General features: G+C 37.1%; 2 long non-coding RNA genes across 3 annotated transcripts in view; one reads left to right on the top strand and one right to left on the bottom strand.

The window, feature by feature from the left end:
- The window catches only part of LOC143252190 (uncharacterized), a 27,477-nt gene extending 8,664 nt beyond the window's left edge, over window positions 1-18,813 (bottom strand). Inside the window, exon 1 of the long non-coding RNA XR_013028873.1 lies at window positions 18,409-18,813. This is a non-coding gene — a long non-coding RNA (uncharacterized LOC143252190). The remainder of the gene's footprint in view (window positions 1-18,408) is intronic.
- On the top strand, window positions 9,166-21,042 carry LOC143252191 (uncharacterized). 2 transcript variants are annotated; one of them, XR_013028874.1, is made up of 3 exons: window positions 9,166-9,241; window positions 17,345-17,409; window positions 20,129-21,042. It is a non-coding gene; the product is annotated as an uncharacterized LOC143252191 (long non-coding RNA). The 2 variants fall into 2 exon arrangements; XR_013028875.1 differs by having other exon boundaries at window positions 9,169-9,294.

Here is a 21,042-nt window from a genome sequence, read left to right as displayed (position 1 = left end):
AGTACTTTTACTGTTGTAAATATTATCATTGCTTTACCCACTTCCTATATGGTGTCTTGCATTTCCAGTCAAAGAGGCACTTCGTTCAGGGTTCTTTGTCTTTGAACGTTGGATCTCCTTTTTCAGGACCACTCCTGCCATGTCATTCGACTAGCTTGCCATGTTCCATGGGTGAGGACTTTGGTAACCAATCAAATTATCTCAACCCAAACAGGTTCTCCCAAAGAATAGATTCTGCATTACAAGTTTTCGTCTGTTGGATGGATTCTTGCTTTGATACACTGATGATTGGTTGATTGGCCACTTGTTGGTACACACAACTACTGACAATTTGGTCTCTAGTACCTCATCCTTCAGCCTTTGCAATAGATGCTTTCTATCATGATGGAATGAAATTACAATGCCATGCCTTCCCTTCAATTTGTATGTTACCCATGGTCTTAGCTATGATTCATTCCAATCCATAGTTAAGTACTTTTGATAGCACCAGATATGCAGCTAAACCCTGGTTTCTGTTTATGCAGTACTTTCATGAGTAGCCCCCTCTTCTACTTCCTCTTTGATCATCTCTCTGAAGGCAACCATCATCTGACATTGTACACCAAACTGTCCATAAGCTCAAGCTTCAGGCATGTAGATTATGTTCTCCTTTGCACATTATCAGTGTTTAATTTCCAAGATTACCATATATCTGGGTTAGCCTTTGCTTAGTCCTGCAATGGACATGTATCAATGGAAATGGCACACATGTCACCATTGGTATATTGAGAGGAGGTTGAATCTACTTTAATCAGAAGTGCCAATCATAACTCATTTTTAGTCTGGCTCTGTGTCAAGAATTTTACATCTCCCAATGTTTCACTGCATAAGACAGCCTTATTTAACACTTTTCAATTATAGAGACAAAATATTCTTTGAGTCCCTAGTACTCTCCAGACTACCTGTGTTGTTTTGAGTTCTTTCTCCCAAATGGCCATTGCAGTTACCTAACTGGTATGTAAAGGTGGCATTACATTACATTTATCAACATCCATTTGAGTCCTTGGCCTCACACGCCATGTATTACTTGTCCGTCAAGTTTATTTTAATAATACGTTATTAAACGTACCTGTGCATAGCCACCAATAGTTTTAACCTTATGTTCAAGAGCACCTGTCACAAACCTTGGGTTATTCTGATGAAACAGTGAGATTCAACTGTCACTCTTATAATACACTTACAGTTACAAAGTGTGGAGTGCATTTTCACAGCAACAGTATTTAACCTTTAACTTTTAAATTCAGTCTTGATACATAACCACAAGGCCCTGCTTGGCCCAAAGAACATTTAATGAAAATGAAATTATTACTGTGTTTATAAAATGAGAGCTTCACATCAACAAAATAACTTATGACTGCACACTTGAATGGTACAGGGCAGGACAATGTGTTTTATACACACTGTTTTTGATATGCAAATATTTAATTGTTTTTAATTTCAGTTTATTTGGGATGAGGAAAGTTACCTGGTTAAACACATTTTAAATTTGCTTGTTTCAATAACAATACATGATATTGTGTACTAAATGGTAATTAGTCAAGTATCTTGCAAGAAAGATGGGTAATAATACCTGCAACTACTAAGTAGTCCTGTCTGTCATTTAATTAGATAATGGCCAAGAGTTTCCACCATGCCAGCACAAATGGATAAAGGCCACATGTAGAATAGCATTCCCTGTGCAAATCTGGCTTAAGTTGTTATTGTATTTTTTAGTATTCTCCTCAGTTAGTCAGATTCATGTTGAAATTTTAGATTACTAAAGAATTTATATATATTGTAGAGATCTTACATTTGAGGTTTCGAAGAGATTGTGCAGAAGTTTTTAGATCTATGGTAACATTTGTGACTTCTTTTAATTTTATATATTTTAACTTGGTTTAAAAGTATTCAGCTTTGTAGTTTACCATACAAATGGGGACCAATCACTAGACTGGTGAGGGAGAGATCACTTTGTTTTATTTCCTCTTTCTTGCAAGTACAACACATGACAAACACTCTTGCTTTTGGTGTTTGATATTGCAATTGTGCTTTTGTGAATAAACACTGTACTTTTACATCTTTCAACTTTGAGACTTTCTTTCAGTCATACCCAGTTGGTGATCTGAAAGATGCACAGTCACACACCATAGACCATTTTATAAGAGCCTCTAATTGGTGAGTCTAACTGACTGCTTTGTGAGAAAATCATTCTCAGGAAAACACCACAGTTATAGCAACTGTATAATATTTACACTATAATAAAATTACTAGAGGTATTTTAATCTTGTGAATCGTCACCACTTAATACATGTGTTTTCAAACACTCAGTGTGTGTATTTTGAATGGTTCCTTATAAAAATGCATATTCTGTGTACAGAGATTGTCGTTTCCAAAAAACATAATCTTGACAAAAAAAACAGAAACAGGAGAAATTGCCAAGATAGACAAAAGCAGGCCAGGAGGTTATTTTTCACAATCTCACAAGTTGAAAAAATCTAGAACTTGACACAAACATCAATTGAAAGTATGAATATGGTATGTTGTATGCTATGTAAAAATCTAGTACTGTACACTATGTCAAATAAGAGACAATTTGGATGCACAGTATAAGTAAAATAGTACACAACATTAATTAACAGTTGTGACATCGGAGTATACGAAGTTACAAATAGAGAATAAACAAAATCCTACAGGAAAAGTAGATATCTAAATAATTTGTATTATAAGATGCAGTTGAAGTAAAAAATGTAATCCAATTATTATTATTTATCAAAAAGATAACATTGAGGCCTCTTTAATTTAAGCAGTCATAGAATTTAGAAGATTTAACAGCAGTAAACTAAAGTTTTCTTCAAAAAAGTGGACAATTTGCAATATTACTAAACTATGCTCTGTTTCCCAAACTGTAGAGTACAGCTGCAAAAGGAGTTGGAACATGATTTTGGCTTACAACCACCATTTGTTTCTGTAAGGAATACATATGCCCATCTTGAATACTTATAAAATTTATTTTTAAAAGTTTTTTACATTTGATTGATATCACCAACAATGCTATATCACAAAATGATGATAATCATCTTTCGAAAACCAAACCTGAACTTTGGACTAGCCCAGGCTACCTGTCATTTTACCCTAAGATATCTTCTGTCATTTTAAGCTAGGCTCCCCCCATCCTCAGTGGCACAATAGTATGTCTGCAAACTCATAACATTAAAAACTGGGTTTCAATACTGATTGTGAGAAAAGCACAGATAGCCTATAGTATGGTTTTGTGCTTAACTTTAAACAAACCATTCATTGCCTTTATAATGGTTCTACAGAAATGATTTGTTTCCTTTATTCTGCAGCAAAAGCAACAGTAGGGCTACTGAACTCAGCAGTCACTACAGGCTCCAGGTAAGGCCATACAATACAGGCTTGTGTGAGCTTCAGAGTGTGATTACATAGTATCCCTGGCTACCATGCCATTGTTATTGTATTTTCAAAATTCTGCGGGCCTTTGACATATGCTAGATGTACCGAGATAAGTTAAAATCTCATCTACTGATAACACTACTGATCTCCACTTAATTTAGTTGCCCAGTTCATAACAGGAAATTCTTCTATCATCTACTTAAAATTTGATTTTTTTGGAATTTGGATCCAAGATATCATTTTTACTTATCTCCACATGTAATAAAACATCACACCGAACTTAAAATCTTCCACAATTATGACATTCTTAACAGCTGTAGGGTTTCTTTAAGTGCTCTGTAACAAATTTGAATTAAAACCCAAACTGAGTCAATCATCTCAATACTATTAACTTGAATACACTCATTTAAATAGGATCTAACCCACATTTTTACATGTGGAGCCACTCCTCGACTTAATAATTTATCCCTATTAGTGACAACAATACACTTAATGAGAAAAGCCTAGAAGAGTAAGATCACATCAAATGTATTACAAAAGCCTTCTGCAACAATTAAACTACATACACAACAAATGAATTGTAATATGGAAATACATATCTAAACTTGTCATATTTATTGCTTTTAAAATAACTTTTAACACTTGTTATAAAACTAAATAATCATTAAATAAACTACAAAATAACTTTGAGACAGTACAGTCTTATATATCCAACATGAGAATCATCTTTATGAAAAAGATTGTTTTCAGTTCATACTAAAAGTCTTCTTATATGGTCTTAGGGCTAGTGGATTTTTATATTCTAAATTGAAGTCACTGTCTCCTGGATCAGAATCTATGGCAACCACACTTTCCATGCCCATCTGTGCCTCAGTAGCTGCACTAATTAGGTCTTCTCCCCTTTCAGAGTATCTCTACAACAGATTAATGTCATAGATCTTGGTTTTCCCATCTACCTTTGCTTTATAGTATACTCTATTGATAACTTCCTGCACTTCAAAGGGTCTTTTCCAATGCAATGACACTTTGTTGTTGGCAATGGGTAGCAGAACTAAGACATTCTATCTGATCCTGAAATGTTGATCCTTGGACTTCGTGTCACACAAGAGCTCTTGACTACCTTTGTGTTTAACTTTCACTGTAAAACTGCTTTGTAGGTCCAATACAGTACCGTACAGTCCTCAATTCTTTCGGTTTCTTCCCCTTTTTCTTGCGATCGACTTTCTCTCAGGCACTGTCCCAAATTTTCTGAAGCAAAGAGTTTTTCTCAATGCTTCTTTCAGTTCCCATGGACATGCATTTTGAATGTCACTTTCAAAACTTAAAGGGGCTCTTATTACTAACTTGTTCTTCTTGTTCTAACTTTTCTTGAGCTATTGTGGTAACTGCAGGTACCTCATTAGCTTCTTTTCTGTCTAGTTTATCCAACCTTCTACTATCTGGTATGTTTCCAATCATCAAATCATAAATTGGTGCCTTCATACACATGACTCCAAGGTTTCTCACTTAGTATAGAGTGTCCACCTGTATTCTAGCTATGGGAAGCTTTCTCACCATCCCATTAATCAGCACATACCTTGCCCATCATTTGATACAAGTGATTCTCATTACTGCACCCAATATTTCATGGTAGTTTTACTTTCTTGTCCTTGACATAGCATTCACTTACAGGCATGTTTTGATTTGTTGGCACCTCTTAATGTTTCTCACACGCTCCAATAATTACTGGTACTGTTGACCCATTTGCTGACTTGGGCTGACCATCAGTTGTGCATTGTTTAATCATGATGGTAGCAATTCCTTCTGTTGGTTAATCTAACATGTCTTGATTCTGTTTCTTCTGGCAGCACCATATATGTAGACAGCTCCAGCTTTTTTATATTGAGAGTTCTGAAGTTGCTTGTTGACAAGAGATGTGTACTCACTGACAATGTGCCTCATTGTATAAAAAGCATAGCATACCTTCACCTATTTTACTGTTAACCTCCTGTAACATTTTATAGAATCCTGGTAATATTCATCCATTACTTGTTTTGACTTCAACTGGTTATCCTTGAGTTTGCCAGTAATACTCCCTCCATGGGCTTCCATATACTGTCCTGCCAGATTGATCATCTCACCTAAATCCGTTGGCGTTCTCTTCCTCAGAAACAATGACATATTAGTGGAGCACGTGATCACGAACTCTTCACATATTAGTGTTTTCACACTTGGCAACTTTAGTCAACCTTGTAAATGTGCCACAAATACAAATACAGTTTTTCCATACACACTTATGGAAAAAAAGTTTGACTTTATTGAATTTCTGGTGAAAACCTTCCTCGGTAAATATATAACATTTCAAGAACACATTTTACTTTATTCCCTGTCATCATGTCTGCAAATGCTTGTAGGTCTTTTCCTGTAAAATTGGACTGAGACAGTTGCCTTCTTCCCAGTTCTGAATTTGGGGAAATCTTTCATACTTCTCAAGAAAACATTCATGTTGTCTTTTTGTTTACCAAATTTGGACAGGTTTGGTCAATTGACTTGACCCTGTTCTCATTCTTGGGTCTTCATCTTTCTGTTGAAGAGCTTTACAATCTCACTTGTTCTCTGATTATCTCTGTATGTATTTCCAGTTGCCCCTTTCCTTCTTTTAGCCATTCTTCACAATATAATCAATGCTAAGTTCACCTATGTTATCACAGTTCTATGTGTAGCTTTAAATAATTGTCTTTTTCATCAAAAATCCACAAAGTCTGTTCAGTTACTTTAGCAATCAGTTAAGAAAATGAACATTTTTTCTCAACTCTGTTATTACAATACAAACTGTAAATATTAATTACACTAACAGTTGCCACTATATACTTTATATGGCTAAAATCATGATCATCCAGTCTATACACATATTTTTCTTCTCATTTTTCACAACTTTTGGTCATACACGACAGAAAAACCCACCCCTCTAGTAACAATATTACACACACAAGTGAAAACCTAGAAACTTCAAGTGAAATCATGTTAACAATATTACAAAAGCATAGTACATCAATTAAATTACCAACACAATGTTCAACTTGTACAGTATTACATAATGAAACTCACCATAACTCTTTTAAAATAAGTATTTTTAACCCTCTTCTGATGAAAAGTAAATAACCATTAAACATTAAAATACTAAATAAACTAAATAATAACTCCAAAACTGAACAGTATTCTACATCCGATACTCCTTACGTTTTCATTCCCATCTCTGTCTGTCCTTTCCCTAGTTCCTTGTCTATATAAGCAAAATGCTGAAATCTATTACTCAACAGAGTTATTTCTACTGTTTCTATCTTTTTGACAGTTGTTATACCTTACATACAAATGTTAAGTTCATCATGAAATCCTGCTGCTATTTCCAACAGTTTACCCTTCACTTTATCTACACCTCTGCGTTATTTAGGAAGCTGTCACATTTTTCCACCAATCAAAATCATATTTCACATCTTCACTTCTACCTCTATTAAAGATACATACCAGTCCTGAATTCCTAAATAAAATCTAATGTGTTTATTAAATGTATTAAATAAACTTACTACATCTTAATTTGTTGCTGTACATCAAATTTTCTATGAAATGGTTAATAAATTGTTTAAACTGTACTTTACTAAATGAGGGAATACAATATTTCTATTAGGATAACAAATAAATTTTATTTTACCAGAAGAGTCATATAAACAAATATTGCTTAGGCAAAGGATTTGCTGCCTCTTTTTGATAGCTTACTGAAAACATTTGTTCAATATTACTTCAAATAAAGTTCATTTATCAAATATAACTATGCCCATTATATATTATAAGAAGAGACTGAAATAAAAATAAAAGGTTTAAATATATAAATTTATTCACAACCGAGTATGTGAAACTCTACTCGTTTCACAAAAAGTAACTTCGTTAACTCCACTAGATCCTTCTGTTTCAATTTTTGAGCATTTTATATTTCTTCACTTTGCCAGATAATGGTGATTGGCTATTGTTTAACTTTTTGAACTGACCTATTTCCTCTTGATGGTCCTAAAAATATTTAAGAGTCTGAGATCTTGGAAATTTGGGCAAGAATTCCAAGGATAAAACTGATATACTTACCTTGAAATTTGTGAAGTAATTTCAGTGCTTGCTAAGTGGCAGGAGGCCTTGTTATCATGCTTGACAAATCATACTATCCTGCTGACTAAAACATACAAAGTGACGTCTGAACATAGTACTTTTTCAATATAAGTTATGTTAAGCTAACTCTATCTTGCTAAATTAGAAATTATGAAGTTGTATAGAGTTCTTATTGTTGAGTTAAAAGTTTTTGATGTTCTACAGTTGGTGTATGGTTTGTTTGTCTCAGCCTTTTAAAGGTATTCCAATTCATCACTTGGCACTTGTTCACACTGACGAAAATTTAGTTGTGCTAAATACATTGCGAGTATTAACCAGCTGTAAATGGTATATTCATGATATTGTCTGATCCAGCGTCTCTATTTCGGCAGGTTTTTGGTATAAGATAAATATTTCATGTGAAACATTAATCCCCTGGGGTGCTCGAAGACTAAACAGTCTTTCTTCAACCCCGCACATGATAGAAATTAAGAGGTTAACCAAGTGAATAGATGATGGGGATAATCGGAATGATGGATGTACACTTTATTTGAATAAATGCTAGTCTAGTCTGGTAGGTGTGGCAGGCGGCAAAGCGAAGGCAAGATGAACCCCAAACGAAACGGAGATGAGAAGAGACGACGAGAAGCAAGCCGGATAAAATATGAACAACACCCAAACGGGCCATTTCAGGTCCGGGCATGGATCGATGGATCAAAGTGTCCTGGCAGGGATCTACAGATCCAATGCCTAAAATTTAGGTGTGGGGGAAACGGGAGTACCCCGAGAAAACCCACTTTCACTAGACGGGACCGAATGAAACCTGCCTAGTGCCCTTGAGATGTGCTGGTCTTGGGAGGTGGATTGGACCTGAAACGAGACTTAAAAAACAACAAGATATGTTAGTAAAAAAAAGAGAAACAAGAATTATGTTGTGTTAGACTGATTGTGGATAAAGTTATATGGAGATAAATATTTACACCAGGATTTGGGAGTAGCTGCTATGTTTTTGAAGTCAGAAGTCAGTGCATTACGATGAGTGGATTTTTTAAAGTATTTAGTGGCAAGTTTAATTAATCGTTCGGTAATTGGCAAGATTTTAGTGTGTGTCTGAACATATTCAACAGGTGTGTAGTGTGGCAGGCGGTGTGCGAGTCGTATAACTCGATTTTGGAGTCTCTGTAATAGTAGTACTTGGTTCTTGTTAATGTTGCATGTTACCATGGCTCCATATTCTATTAGAGGTCTAATGAATGTTTTGTAAATATGTAGAATAGTTTGAGACCTGCAACCATGGGTGTAATGACTAATTTTGCAGAGATATGAGACTCTGGTTAGTACTTTCTTTCTAATGTTTTTGAAATGGGAGTTCCAAGTAAGTCTTGTGTTGATTGTAATACCAAGGAATTTAGCGGAGTTAGAGAAAGAAACAGAGGTGTTATAAAGATGTAGTTTTGCAAGCTTTACTCGTTTTAATCTTTTGTTAAGCCTACGGTGGAGGATTATAGCCTGGGTTTTAGAGGGATTGAGTGTGACTTTCCATTTATTGCATCAGTGAATAATTTTATCTAAAGCTTTTTGTATTTTCTTAGCCGCTAGAGGGGGTCCCATGAAGTGGACCATAAGGCAATGTCGTCGGCATTTTGTGATGCATAGGTAGATGACGTGGTCGGCTGCCGTAGATCGTAAAGAAAGAGTGAGTATAGTAGGGAACTAAGAACTGATCCCTGTGGGACACCTGCGTTAAAGGTGAATGACTGAGAAAGATTTGAGTTTATCCTGACTCTAGATGTTAGGTTTTCAAGGAAATTTGAAATCCATCTAAGGAAAGTGGGGGGTATTTTAAACTTTAAAAGTTTATATCTTAAGCCATTGTGCCAAACTGTATCGAAAGCTTTTTGTACGTCTAGGAATACCGCGACTGCAGCTTGGAGTTTATTGAACCTTGTAAAGCTTCTTTCTACGAGCCGTACAAGGTGATCTGCAGTTTGTCTATTTTTGCGGCCTGCATTCTGAATATTAGATAAAATGTTTTTGTTTTCTAGTTTCCAGAGCAATTTGGAAGTGATGATTTTTTCCATTAGTTTGCCAATACAATTTATTAAACTAATTGGTCTAAAATCGCTACTGTGGTGCGAAAGAGATCCTTTCTTGGGGTATAGGGTAATAATGGCAGATTTCCATGCATTAGGTAGATAGCCTGAGTAAAAGGAGAGGTTAAACAGATTAGTAAGATGTGAAAGGAGTTCGTTAGAAGCATTTTTTTGAATGATATTTGGAATGCAGTCTTCCCCAGGTGTTTTATTTTTAAGTTTTCTTATGTATAGCTTGATCTCCGGTGTAGATATTGGGTTTGTTATGTTTTTTGGTCGTGTGGATGTGAGTTAGGTCGACTGGAAACTTGACTGAAAAAAATTCGTTATTGTCTGTGATGGTAGAGTTTACTTTAGTCTCGTGATGCTTGTTGAAGTTTATGTGTAGTGGTGTGCTGGAAGTATTTGGCGAATAGGTCAGTTTTTTTCCCTGTCATTATTAGCGGTGAGTATCCCCGCCTGTCTAATCCAACGTACTGACGCTCACCTCCTTTATACAATACTGTATCACTACGCGCAGTATTTGAATCGGTTTACAATCGGGATCTAACATTCATACATGAAAATACACTCAAAGGGTTATATCATTGATTAAACAATAAGCCACATAACATTGTTATATATTCGAATAACACTGCATATATTGGAATCTGAAAGAAATCCAAAGTTACAACTAGTACTATTTGTAAATGCACAAGATTCTCATTCCACAAAGGTGATTTGGCTAGGGTTGCTTCGAACTAACATAAATTATCGTTTGGCGCTGAAAACGCTTGACACATTGCGCGATACACAAAACAAATAAATAATGTTGAGCAAAACTTTAATTGAAACTTCACACTCCTAACCCAAATCACTTTGATTTTCTGAGGATCATTGAGAATACTGAGACTGTCTAATCCAACGTACTGACGCTCACCTCCTTTATACAATACTGTATCACTACGCGCAGTATTTGAATCGGTTTACAATCGGGATCTAACATTCATACATGAAAATACATTCAAAGGGTTATATCATTGATTAAACAATAAGCCACATAACATTGTTATATATTCGAATAACAATGCATATATTGGAATCTGAAAGAAATCCAAAGTTACAACTAGTACTATTTGTAAATGCACAAGATTCTCATTCCACAAAGGTAATACTGAGAGCTATGATAATTACAAATGCTGACCAATATGCCTAATACATTATCAATACATCATACATTATCGATATACAGTATTAAATCATTCAGTAATTCAATGCTGTTCTCTCTCCAATAGTACAACTACTTTGTGTATAGGGCATTCTAAGATAGTTGGCTGAGATAGTTGCTTTCCTTTCCTAGACAAACTCAGGTCCCAATGAGGAGCTCCACCTTTCTCATTAGGTTATCTTGGTCAGGTATAGCTTCTACAACATTGTTAAGTCTGTAATGACTTCTTACTATATCATCGTATTTAAACAGGACGATATCGTCATCTGTCAAGTTCCTACATTAATTAGTCCATTTTTGTCTCTGCTGGAGGTTTTGTAGATAGTCTTTCTCCCATCGTGTACAAAACTTATTAGTCGGGAACTGTACTTTCTTATATCGCTTGGTGGCATGCATATCCTCTAGAACAAAATTTCCCAGGAGGGGTATCATTTTTTTTCACTTCATTGTGAGAAGTCATTGTGATGATTAGGTGTCAGAGGTTCTGGTGCATTAGGTTTATTGAGGCTTTCTAGAGTCAAAGACCAACTGTTGACAATGGCCATTGTCTCATAGAAGAAAGTTCTGAGAGTGGCAGGATCAAGTCTGGAGCCGTGCAGTCTCAGCAATGTCATCAGAATACTTCTCATGGGGCGGATTTGTCTCTCCTATACTCCTCCCATGTGGCTTGAAGAGGGTGGATTCATAAAACTCTACCTGGGATGATACAAGAAATTCCTTAATCTTTGACATCTCTGTTTCTGATGCTGCCTTTTACAATTCATGTGACACTCCAATGAAATTTGATCCTTGATCACACCTAATAGTTCGAATAGGAGCTCGAATGACAAAAAGCAGTGCAAAGAATTAAGGAAGGCATCTGTTGACATGTCATCAAATAGCTCTATATGAACTGCTCTGGACACCAGACAGGTTATAAGAAGACCATATTTCTTACATTTCTTTCTACCAATTTTCTTCACAAAGGGTTCAAAATAATCCATGGCAATGTGAGTAAAAGGTGGTGAAGATGCTGTTTGTTCCTTTGGAAGATCAGCCATTTTTTGTGTATGTAGCTTGCCTCTCAGTTTCTTGCATGTTATGTATTTGTACAAGTGAGAGGAATCTGCTTTTGTTCCTCCAACGATCCAAACCCTGTGACTGGATTTCATCTAGGATAAAACTGCGTCCTTGATGAGCTACTTTCTCATGAAAATGCTTGATGATCAAATTGATCAAATGACCTTTTCTGGGAATTATGATGGAATGTTTCATATCGTAGGTTGCCGAGCTTCATTGCAATCTTCTGCCAACTGTGAGAATCCCGTCGTGGTCCATGAAAGAATCCAACTTCTTCAGTGGTCCTATGGCTGATCCTTTGTTTCGACTGATGGCCTTGATTTCCTCATGGAAGGAGGTACTCTGAAGCATGTGAATAATGGTGTTATCCTCAGTTTTTATCGCTTGTACTAGGCTGATAATTTCTTCCCCTTTCTCTTTGCTATATACCTCTGGATTAAAGCAAGAGATTTAATTGCCTGGAGCCAATCAGAAAAATGCTGTAGCCGTTCTAGGAGTACTGACCCACTTTGATCTTTCTCTGTAACAGTCGCCGACACATTACTGACTTCAGGGTCCTCTCCTTTCAGTGTTGTGTCCATATCATTGCTTAAAGGTAGCTGTGAATCCCAGAGGAAACAAGGGCCACTAAACCAAATGGATATCTGTATTTGTGAAGCTTGGAGTCCACGAGAAGCATCATCAGCTGGGTTTTGGTTGGTGCAGACATATCGCCACTGGCTTGGATTTGTTGTTTTTCTGATTATTTGGACTCGATTAGCTTCATTATAAATGTAGCTGAGCACTCTCCTTGAGTTTGTCCAAAAGTGTTCCGACATTGCAGGTTTCATCTCGTTTTGGAGTACGTTGCTGATCTTCACAGCAGTCACTGCTGCAATGAGCTTCAACCTTGGTAGGATTATAACCTTCAGTGGAGCAACTCTGGCTTTGCCCGGTATTAGAGAACAGTTTACCTGTCCTTTACTGCTTACTAGACAGAGGTATGTATATTTCCCATAGCCTGAGAGGCTTGCATCTAAGAAATGGTAGAATTCCCTCTGGAAGTCTCAGGTTGGAGAGGGAGTCCAGTTACACCAGCCATTGTTTCCATTTAGATTGTAGATTTGACAACATGGGCTCATCCCAGCCAGTGTTTTCTCTGCAGAGTTACTACAAGACCTGCTCTTCAAGTAATGTAAAGGGAGTGATACTTCCTAGTGGATCATACACTGATGCAACAATTAAAAGGACACACCTACGAGTTAATAGTCATACTGGTAGGCAGAGGCAGAAATTGAATTCATCTGATTCGATACACCACTGAGTGTTGAAAACTAGTTCAATGGATAGCTCGTCAAAGTGTAGATCCAAGTTCTTCAGTTCTTTAGCTCTTTCCAACTCAGGGACTGCCATCATAACCTCAAGGCTGTTGGAAACGAACTTGTGAAGTCGAAGATTTCCTGCATAGCATGAGGCTTGGGCATCTCTTATCAGCTGGATGGCTTCTTGAGATGAGCTACAACTCGCCAAGCCATCATCCACATAGAAATCTCACTCAAGAAAGTCACAGACTTCTTCAGAGAATCTCCCACGTTCATCTGCTGTAATTCTCTTCAAACCAAAATTTGCACAAGCTGGTGAGGATGTAGTACTGAACAAGTGCACTTTCATTTTGAAAGTGCAAGGGGTTGTCGAATGATCACCATTTCTCCCCCAGAGAAAGCTCAGATAGTCTCTGTGTTCAGGATACACACGAAACTGGTAAAACATCTTTTCAATGTCCCCATAAAAGCCACAGGTTCCTCTCGAAACCTACATAGGACGCTGATCAGGAAATTCATCAGGTCTGGGCCTTGGAGAAGTTCGTCATTCAGGCAGTTTCCTTGATAACAAATGCTACAATCGAAGACAACTCTGATCTTTCCTGTCTTCTGAGAATGATAAACGCCGTGGTGTGGAATGTACCAGGAAGTCTTAGATTCTTTTTCAAACAATGACACTTTTTCTGTCTCCTCTCACTCTGTTATTTCGAACATGAAAGACTTGTAGTCTTTTAAATACCGTGAATTCTTCAGCGTAATTTGTTCTGGTTTCTTTTCTGCCAATTGTTTGTTGTTAGATCGGTATGGCTGTCCATGGTGTATAAACCTTCCTTGTATTTCTCTCCAGCACTGTCATGAACTTGATACCTTCCTGAGACATCGAGAAGTCTGATTTCAATAGTTCAATAACTTGAGACAGAATCTCCTCCTCTTCTGCACTCATGTTGCAAATGAACTGAACTTCATCAGGATGACGTTTGTTCAAATAGCGTCTGTTCAAACAGTGCTAGTTCTTTTGCATATGCTCCATTCCAGATCCATTTTCTGAGCAAATGGCTCTCTGTCATGACCAACTATAAAATCACATGGAGCAAGAGCCTCAGAACAGTTGTAACCCACAAGAAGTCCAACCTCGCACTTTTGAAGAGGGAGTAACTTGTTCTCCAGTTTTCTGAGGTGCTTCCATCTATTTGCAGTGGTTGAGGTTGGGATGTGGTCTCTGTTCAAAAAATGAAGTCTCTTGAATAGGTTGTCAACAGACAGATTATTGTGCTTGAACCCATCCCTCGAACCTGCAGTCCTTTGAACTTTAAACAGTTAATTGTGGAGGCAGATGTCAAAGTGGGCAGCTTGAATCTGATAAGTTCTGGCTCAGTTAGAAGTTTATCAGCTGTGTTTTCCAAGATAAAAGTTGTGTCGCTCTGTATGTCCAGCAATGCATACACCCTGACCTCTGTATCAGGATCCTCCTTCATTGACAGATAGACTGGCACAATTATAGAGGTCATTCCCTCACCATTACCGTTTGTCGCCTTCAGTGTTACAGAGCCTTCCATTGCAGTCATATTTATTGATGTGATTCCATTTAAATGTGCTGTCTGACCATTCAGACGTTTTTAATCGCTATGCAAGCAGAATGGATGCCATCCCTTGCATTTGGAGCAATGACTCTTGTTGGTTTAGTTCTGGGAAAATGCCCATGAGTGAGGCAGCTGAAGCAAAGCCCATTCTTCTGCAGATAACCTCTTCGCTTGGAAGGAGTTTTATTAATGAAGAACTGACAGTCGTGTAGGGTGGAATTGTTCCTCTGACAGACGATGCATCCCGTCTTTGAAACCTTTGTCGTGTATGTAACAAACACATTAGCACCCTTGCTCTGCTTTGGTTTTGTTGGAATGTCCCTCTTTGGCTCCAGAATGGCGAGGTAGGACAAGAGATGTGATTGGGTTGCAAGCAATATCAGCTTTCTTATTGAGGAAAGACACAAAGAGCTTAAAGGATGGATAATCTTGGTGTTCAGAAACCATTCTGCCCCAACATTGCACTAACCATTTTGTTAGTTTTGCAAGGATCTTTCGATTCTCTCTGCATCTGCAATCATCGAGGATTTCCAAATCCTCAACATGGCCCACTGTTACTTGACACTGTTGCAGAAAATCAGACAGTTTCCTCAATGATTGGCTGTCTCTGCTCCCTTCTCTCGGTCATTCTTGCAGCTTGTCTTTGGATGCTTCTACTACCATGAATGGATTCCAATAACGATCATTCAGGATTTTTCTGGCACTCTAGTAGGCAGATCCTTAATCAAAAGAAAAGGTTCCCTCTATTGCATCCTTGGCCTCTCCACCAAGATACTTCTTCAAATAGTGGATTCGCTCCATGGGAGCAATTCACCTTGAGTCTATAAAGTGCTGCAAGGGAAGCCTTCCACCCTGAATATTTCAGGGTATTCCCTTCAAATACAGAAGGCTCAGGCGCGGCGAGACGACTGATTTTCACCACATCTATGAACGTCTTTACAAGCGACTGTATATCAGGGATAGTTTTTCCTGACGAGGAGTAGCTCTTGACAACTGCAAATCATGTTTAGTGCCATCTATGTCTGATGATTCATCATCAAGAGCTTGCAACTCTGCTTGTTTTTCAAAGAGTTCACTAATTATTCATTGTTCTACTAGTTCATGTCGTTGTCACTGAAGTTCCCCTTGAGCCTCTTGCTCTTCTTTGTGTGCAGACACCTCTGCCTGTAGAAACTCCAGCTCATGTTTTTTCCTTCTTGTTTCCTTTTCTGCCAGTAGAGCTGCGGCTTGAGCAGCGAGAAGTGCTCTCCTCGAGGCAGCCACCGAGCTTGACCTTGTTGAATTGCTGACCCAGCTGAAACCTTTCAATGTTTAGTCATTTGTTGTCCCATATGAACTATCGTCTGGATATCACTCTTTGCTCTGTCTGATAGAAGCCTAATATCAGGTGGTACCTCGTTCTCTGTATGATCATGAACCTCAGAGTACAGTCTGTCAAGACAATCTAAACTACTATTCAGCTGTTCCATTGTGAAATGAATTATTTCGAGACGACACACAGAGTCAAAACGTTTCTCTGCCTTGTCACGTAGCTGCCTGCTCTGCTTGAACCAGATCAATGGTTAATAACCTCCTCATTCTTTCCCATAGCCTTTAGAGATGGCACGCAAACTCTAGTACTACAATGGGTATCTAATGCATTTCGAGCATTAATGGAAGTAAGTTTCAGGATGAGCATCTACAGCCACTACAACGTATTGGGAAACATGAGTATGAGTATTGGCAGGGATCGGAATGTCATTTACAATGAGATTGTATAACAAGTGGCTAAGTACAGAGCCTTGTGAACTCCAGCTAGTAAAGGGAACGAGTGAGAGAGTTCATTATCAACTTTAACTCTGGTGACGGAGTTAATTAAAATGCTAGCTATCCAATGGATAAATGTATTCGGAGTGTTACACCCACGGCAACCTGGTTCTGGTTAAAGGCTTGGAATAGGGATTCAGTAAGTATAACAAGGTGGTCAACGGTTTGATGTTATTAGTTTCAGCAAAGAAAGTAAGTCTATTAGTGATGATTTTCTCCAATAGTTTGCTTAAGGTATAAATGAGGCTAATAGGTCTGTAGTTTGAAGAATCAGACAGGTTAGATAAGGACTTGGGGATGACAGTGATAGTGGTTGTTTTCCAGTAATTAGGGTAGTAGCCATGCAAAAAGGAATAACTATATATAGAAAGTAGATGATTTAGAAAGGTCAGGGATAGATATTTCATGGCGCAGTTATTTATGCCATCTACTCTGGGGGCAGTATTGCTTTTAAGTCGCTTGATGGACATTTCGAGTTTGGTTTGGTGGTTTGACTGGTTTGGTGATATAAGTGTTATGGATGAGAAGGTCTAAACTGAAGCTGGGAGTTAATATTTTGCGATCTTGGGATATGAAATTATTTATATTAACGAAGTGAGTGTTGTCAAAAGCAGAGAGGTTAGACGTTATGAAGAAATTCTTGAGGACTTTAGCAAAAATTGTGCATTTGTTCTTGTCAGTAGAAGCCATTTGGTTGTTATGTACTAAGTTGTGAGTGTTGAGATTTTATAAACAAATTTAAATTTATTCCAGAATTATTTAGGGTGGTTGCAGAAATTGTCTATTGAGGTACAGAAGTTTTCCCATCTAGCCATCTAGTAAGTTGTTGTTGTTTTATTAGTCGTTTAATGGTATTGTTTGTTTAATTGATTAATGTTTTGAGGTGGTAATTGCGTGTAGAGACAAAACGTCTACGTAGACGACGTCTTTCAGTAATGTGGCTTTGGATTTCGTGAGTTAAGGCCCAGTGATGTAACGGCGGGTGCGGACCTGAGCAGAAGTGACAGAATGCAGGGCATCGGTAACAGATTTAGTAAATTTAAGAACAAGATCATCAAGGACTTGGGGGCCAGAGATTAAGGGAGGAACATAGAAGGGAGTGTTAGACAGAGTAGATTTAAAAGCATCACAGTTGGAACTGGAAAGTTAAGGGTAGAAGATGTGGGAAGGGAAAAGCAGGAAGAGTTATTAAAAAGATGGAAGGACACAGGAAGGTGATCACCTTCAATATGATTATTGACTTGAAAATCAGAAGTATGAGGCAGATGGTTAGGGGTGACTATGACTAGATCAAGAATATTTTGGATGATCGTTATTGACACCTGTTAGATTCTTCAAACGTAAAAAGTTACGAATAATATGTCCGTTACGATTGTTGGTGCAACAGAAGAATTCTTTGTGCTTAGAATTTAAGTCACCAAGGATTATGGAGTGTTTGTGGAGAAAATGGGCGTATTGTAAAAAAGTGGAGTCAGGGAACTGTGAGGGGCTGACGTAAATTAAGAATATGATGATGGGGTTGTTATTAGGAGTTAGTTCAGCTAAAATAGTTTCATTATGGGGCTGAGTGGGAGGCTTCAGAATTTTAATATTTAACTTAGGTTTGTAAATAAAGGCAATGTTTCTAGTGGGGGCAGAATGGGAGACAGAGAAAATTTTATAACCAGGGAGGGTAAAAGAATGATTGATATTCAGTAAGGTTTTATTAATTGAGATTATGTCAGTGTTTAGGGTGTTGCAGAGGTCGAAAAGCTCATATTTCTTAAATAAAAGCCATCTTGAATATTTATGTGTAAGAATGAAACCATACCATTTACCTGGAGGGGTACTGACCTTTCTTGCTTGAATCTAGTGGTACATGACACTCAGATCCGGGTTGCTGATGTCTAAGAACTTGGTAGAGTGGTATATCCAGGAATATAGTTGGTGGAGGGACTCGGATTTGTTTTATGTCACCATGAAAGCAATATCAGCAACAAAAATAGCGAGCCGTTCATGGAAAGCACAACCAAAACCCCTGAGTTTCTTGGGAGTAGGCTCCGAAAGTTATTGAGCTCCGGTCTTGTTGAAAGTTGGGTTTTCAGGGCTGCTGCATAGTTGACATGTGAGCCTGGACAGATTTAGTATTGGAAGCAGGAAGGCTGGGGAAATCACTGAAAGGTCCACCTGAAAGTGTTGGTTTGCCAAGTTTCAATTTGTTTTTCCAGCACTTGTTAGTATTTAGGGCAGCCGTGGTAGGAGGCAACATGATCACCATTGCAGTTGCTGCACGTAGTTTCCTGATGGGGCCTCTGGCAGTTACTCACGTGGTGTAGACCTCCACAGCAAACGCATCGCGGAGAGGCTTTACAGGCTGCAGGGGAATGACCAAAACGTTGACATTTGAAACAGAACTCTCTGACGAGTTTCCATTGGGCTATCCTTGTATCCCAAGTAAAAGCAAGGATGTCTATGTTTAACGTATAATCTCCAACCATCATACCATGTTTGCTTTGTTTGTTTTTGTGTTAACATTTTGATATACATTCATTATTATACTTTTCAAATTTTAAGTGTTCAATAGATTACTTCCTTTCGTATTTTGAGCAGAAATTAAGTAATTGAAACAAGTAAACACTTAAATAATATACGAATTGGTGATGTATAATTAAACAAAATAAAGAATTTTAAAGTTAAACTGATGTCACAAAATCTGTTTCATTTTGCCTGTAAACGACGGACATCATCACTCAGTGCTGCTACCTAGAACATTCCCGATGCTTAAAGCTTCATTTTTTTAGTAAATACTTTTTCCATAGGTGCCAAAATTGTACTTTTTTAAAAATAAAATTGACCGAACTTAGCCTCGAAATCAAATATATAGTTAAATTCTTTGATGACAGCAAGCATTTGATTATACTGCGACAAATTATATGATGTTTTCTTTTCAAAGTGTACAGGAAAAAGTAAGATGGTGTTTGTAATGTTAAAACTAAATCAAACTGAGGAATAAATATGTAATGTAAAAAAAATATAAATAGACCGATATCTTCAGTATTACTTTACATATAAAAATATATAGTTTTTATTTTGCTATGCTTTTTTTATCGAAATGGCGAAGCTATTTTCTTTGAGTAGTACAATTGTCTTGTCAGGTGTACTTGGATAAAGTGTGCTACAACGATTGAACAACACTTAATGAAACAGATATTGTGGTTAGTAAACTCAAGTAGAGGATTGGAAAAGGTTTAATACTTATTCAGTGTGTTAATATTCTTGTATTTCTAAAGTTTATTTCAGAATTTTCTGATCATATTTCATTAAGGTAAAAATCGATATTTTTTAATGCGTCCGTCTCGCTGAGCTGATTATTCTTTATTCGTTGTCACATGTTTTGAACAATTGTCGTCTATAATTAAGGAAATCGTTCCGCTTGTAGAATTAAATGTGTACAAATGCTACAAACGTATTCAACTTTGAACTCAAACTAAACACCTAGAGTTATTTTAACAGAAAACCAGTAGTTAAAAAAACATTCATACACTCATTTTCTTTCAGAAAAACAAACGAGTTTGAAGTTATGAAGAAGAGAAAAACACCAGTTGAATTGACACATTCCACTTGTGTGCATTTTACGAATTCTTTGCACCTAATGAGCACGGGTTCAATGCTGATAAAGTATATCTGTGTATAAATAACACAGTGATGAATCAGGAGCGTGCGTGGATTCGTGATTCATGTTATGAGCTATGGTTCGAAAGCTCAAATTTCTAGTAGCAATAGGCTGCAGAGCAGGTTTCGCGCTTTTAACTGTGGTGGAGTTATGACTATCATAAACAATCCTACTAAAAGTATCCATCTCTTTAGTACTTTGAAATCATGGATAAATATTCCCGACCATTTGTTACCTGCTTTTTTGAAACCCATGTTCCACACAAGGTGTTTAGCAGTTGGAGATTAAGGATCGTTATGCTTTAAATATGGGATCTCTGACCTGTGTTTTGTGGTTTTAACATTCGAAAAGTTTTATTTATGGCACTCGGTATTGTTTATCAGGCATTTCGATACCACAGGAAGACGTGACATATTTTCTAATTGTACTAATTAACAATAACAAAAACAAAGACATTTTATGATATTTAAAGTAAAGAAAGTGCTTAATCAACTCAATCGCATTGTAACATACGAGTAGAAGATTTTCCAATGGTTTCGACAAATACTGAGACGTTTGTTTTCAAACTGTTTCGTCTGTATTCTCGCAAATATGAATAGCTTGGCTGTAATCTACCATCGCAAACAATCCAACAAATGTGATGCTGAGCTTGCAAGTATACAGATATTAAACATTATACAGTTCAAGAATATCCAATCCCATTAGTTGATTCTTTGGTTTTTTCTCAAGAAAATAAAATTTATAAAAATATCAATGAAACTGCTGGTAGTGTTCATATTTTCCAAAAACGTAAACCTAA

This window comes from Tachypleus tridentatus, chromosome 6, assembly GCF_004210375.1.
Source record: "Tachypleus tridentatus isolate NWPU-2018 chromosome 6, ASM421037v1, whole genome shotgun sequence".
NCBI classification, from domain to species: domain Eukaryota; kingdom Metazoa; phylum Arthropoda; class Merostomata; order Xiphosura; family Limulidae; genus Tachypleus; species Tachypleus tridentatus.
The sequence above is the reverse complement of the archived record's forward strand: the minus strand, read 5'-3'. Positions and strand labels throughout refer to the sequence as shown.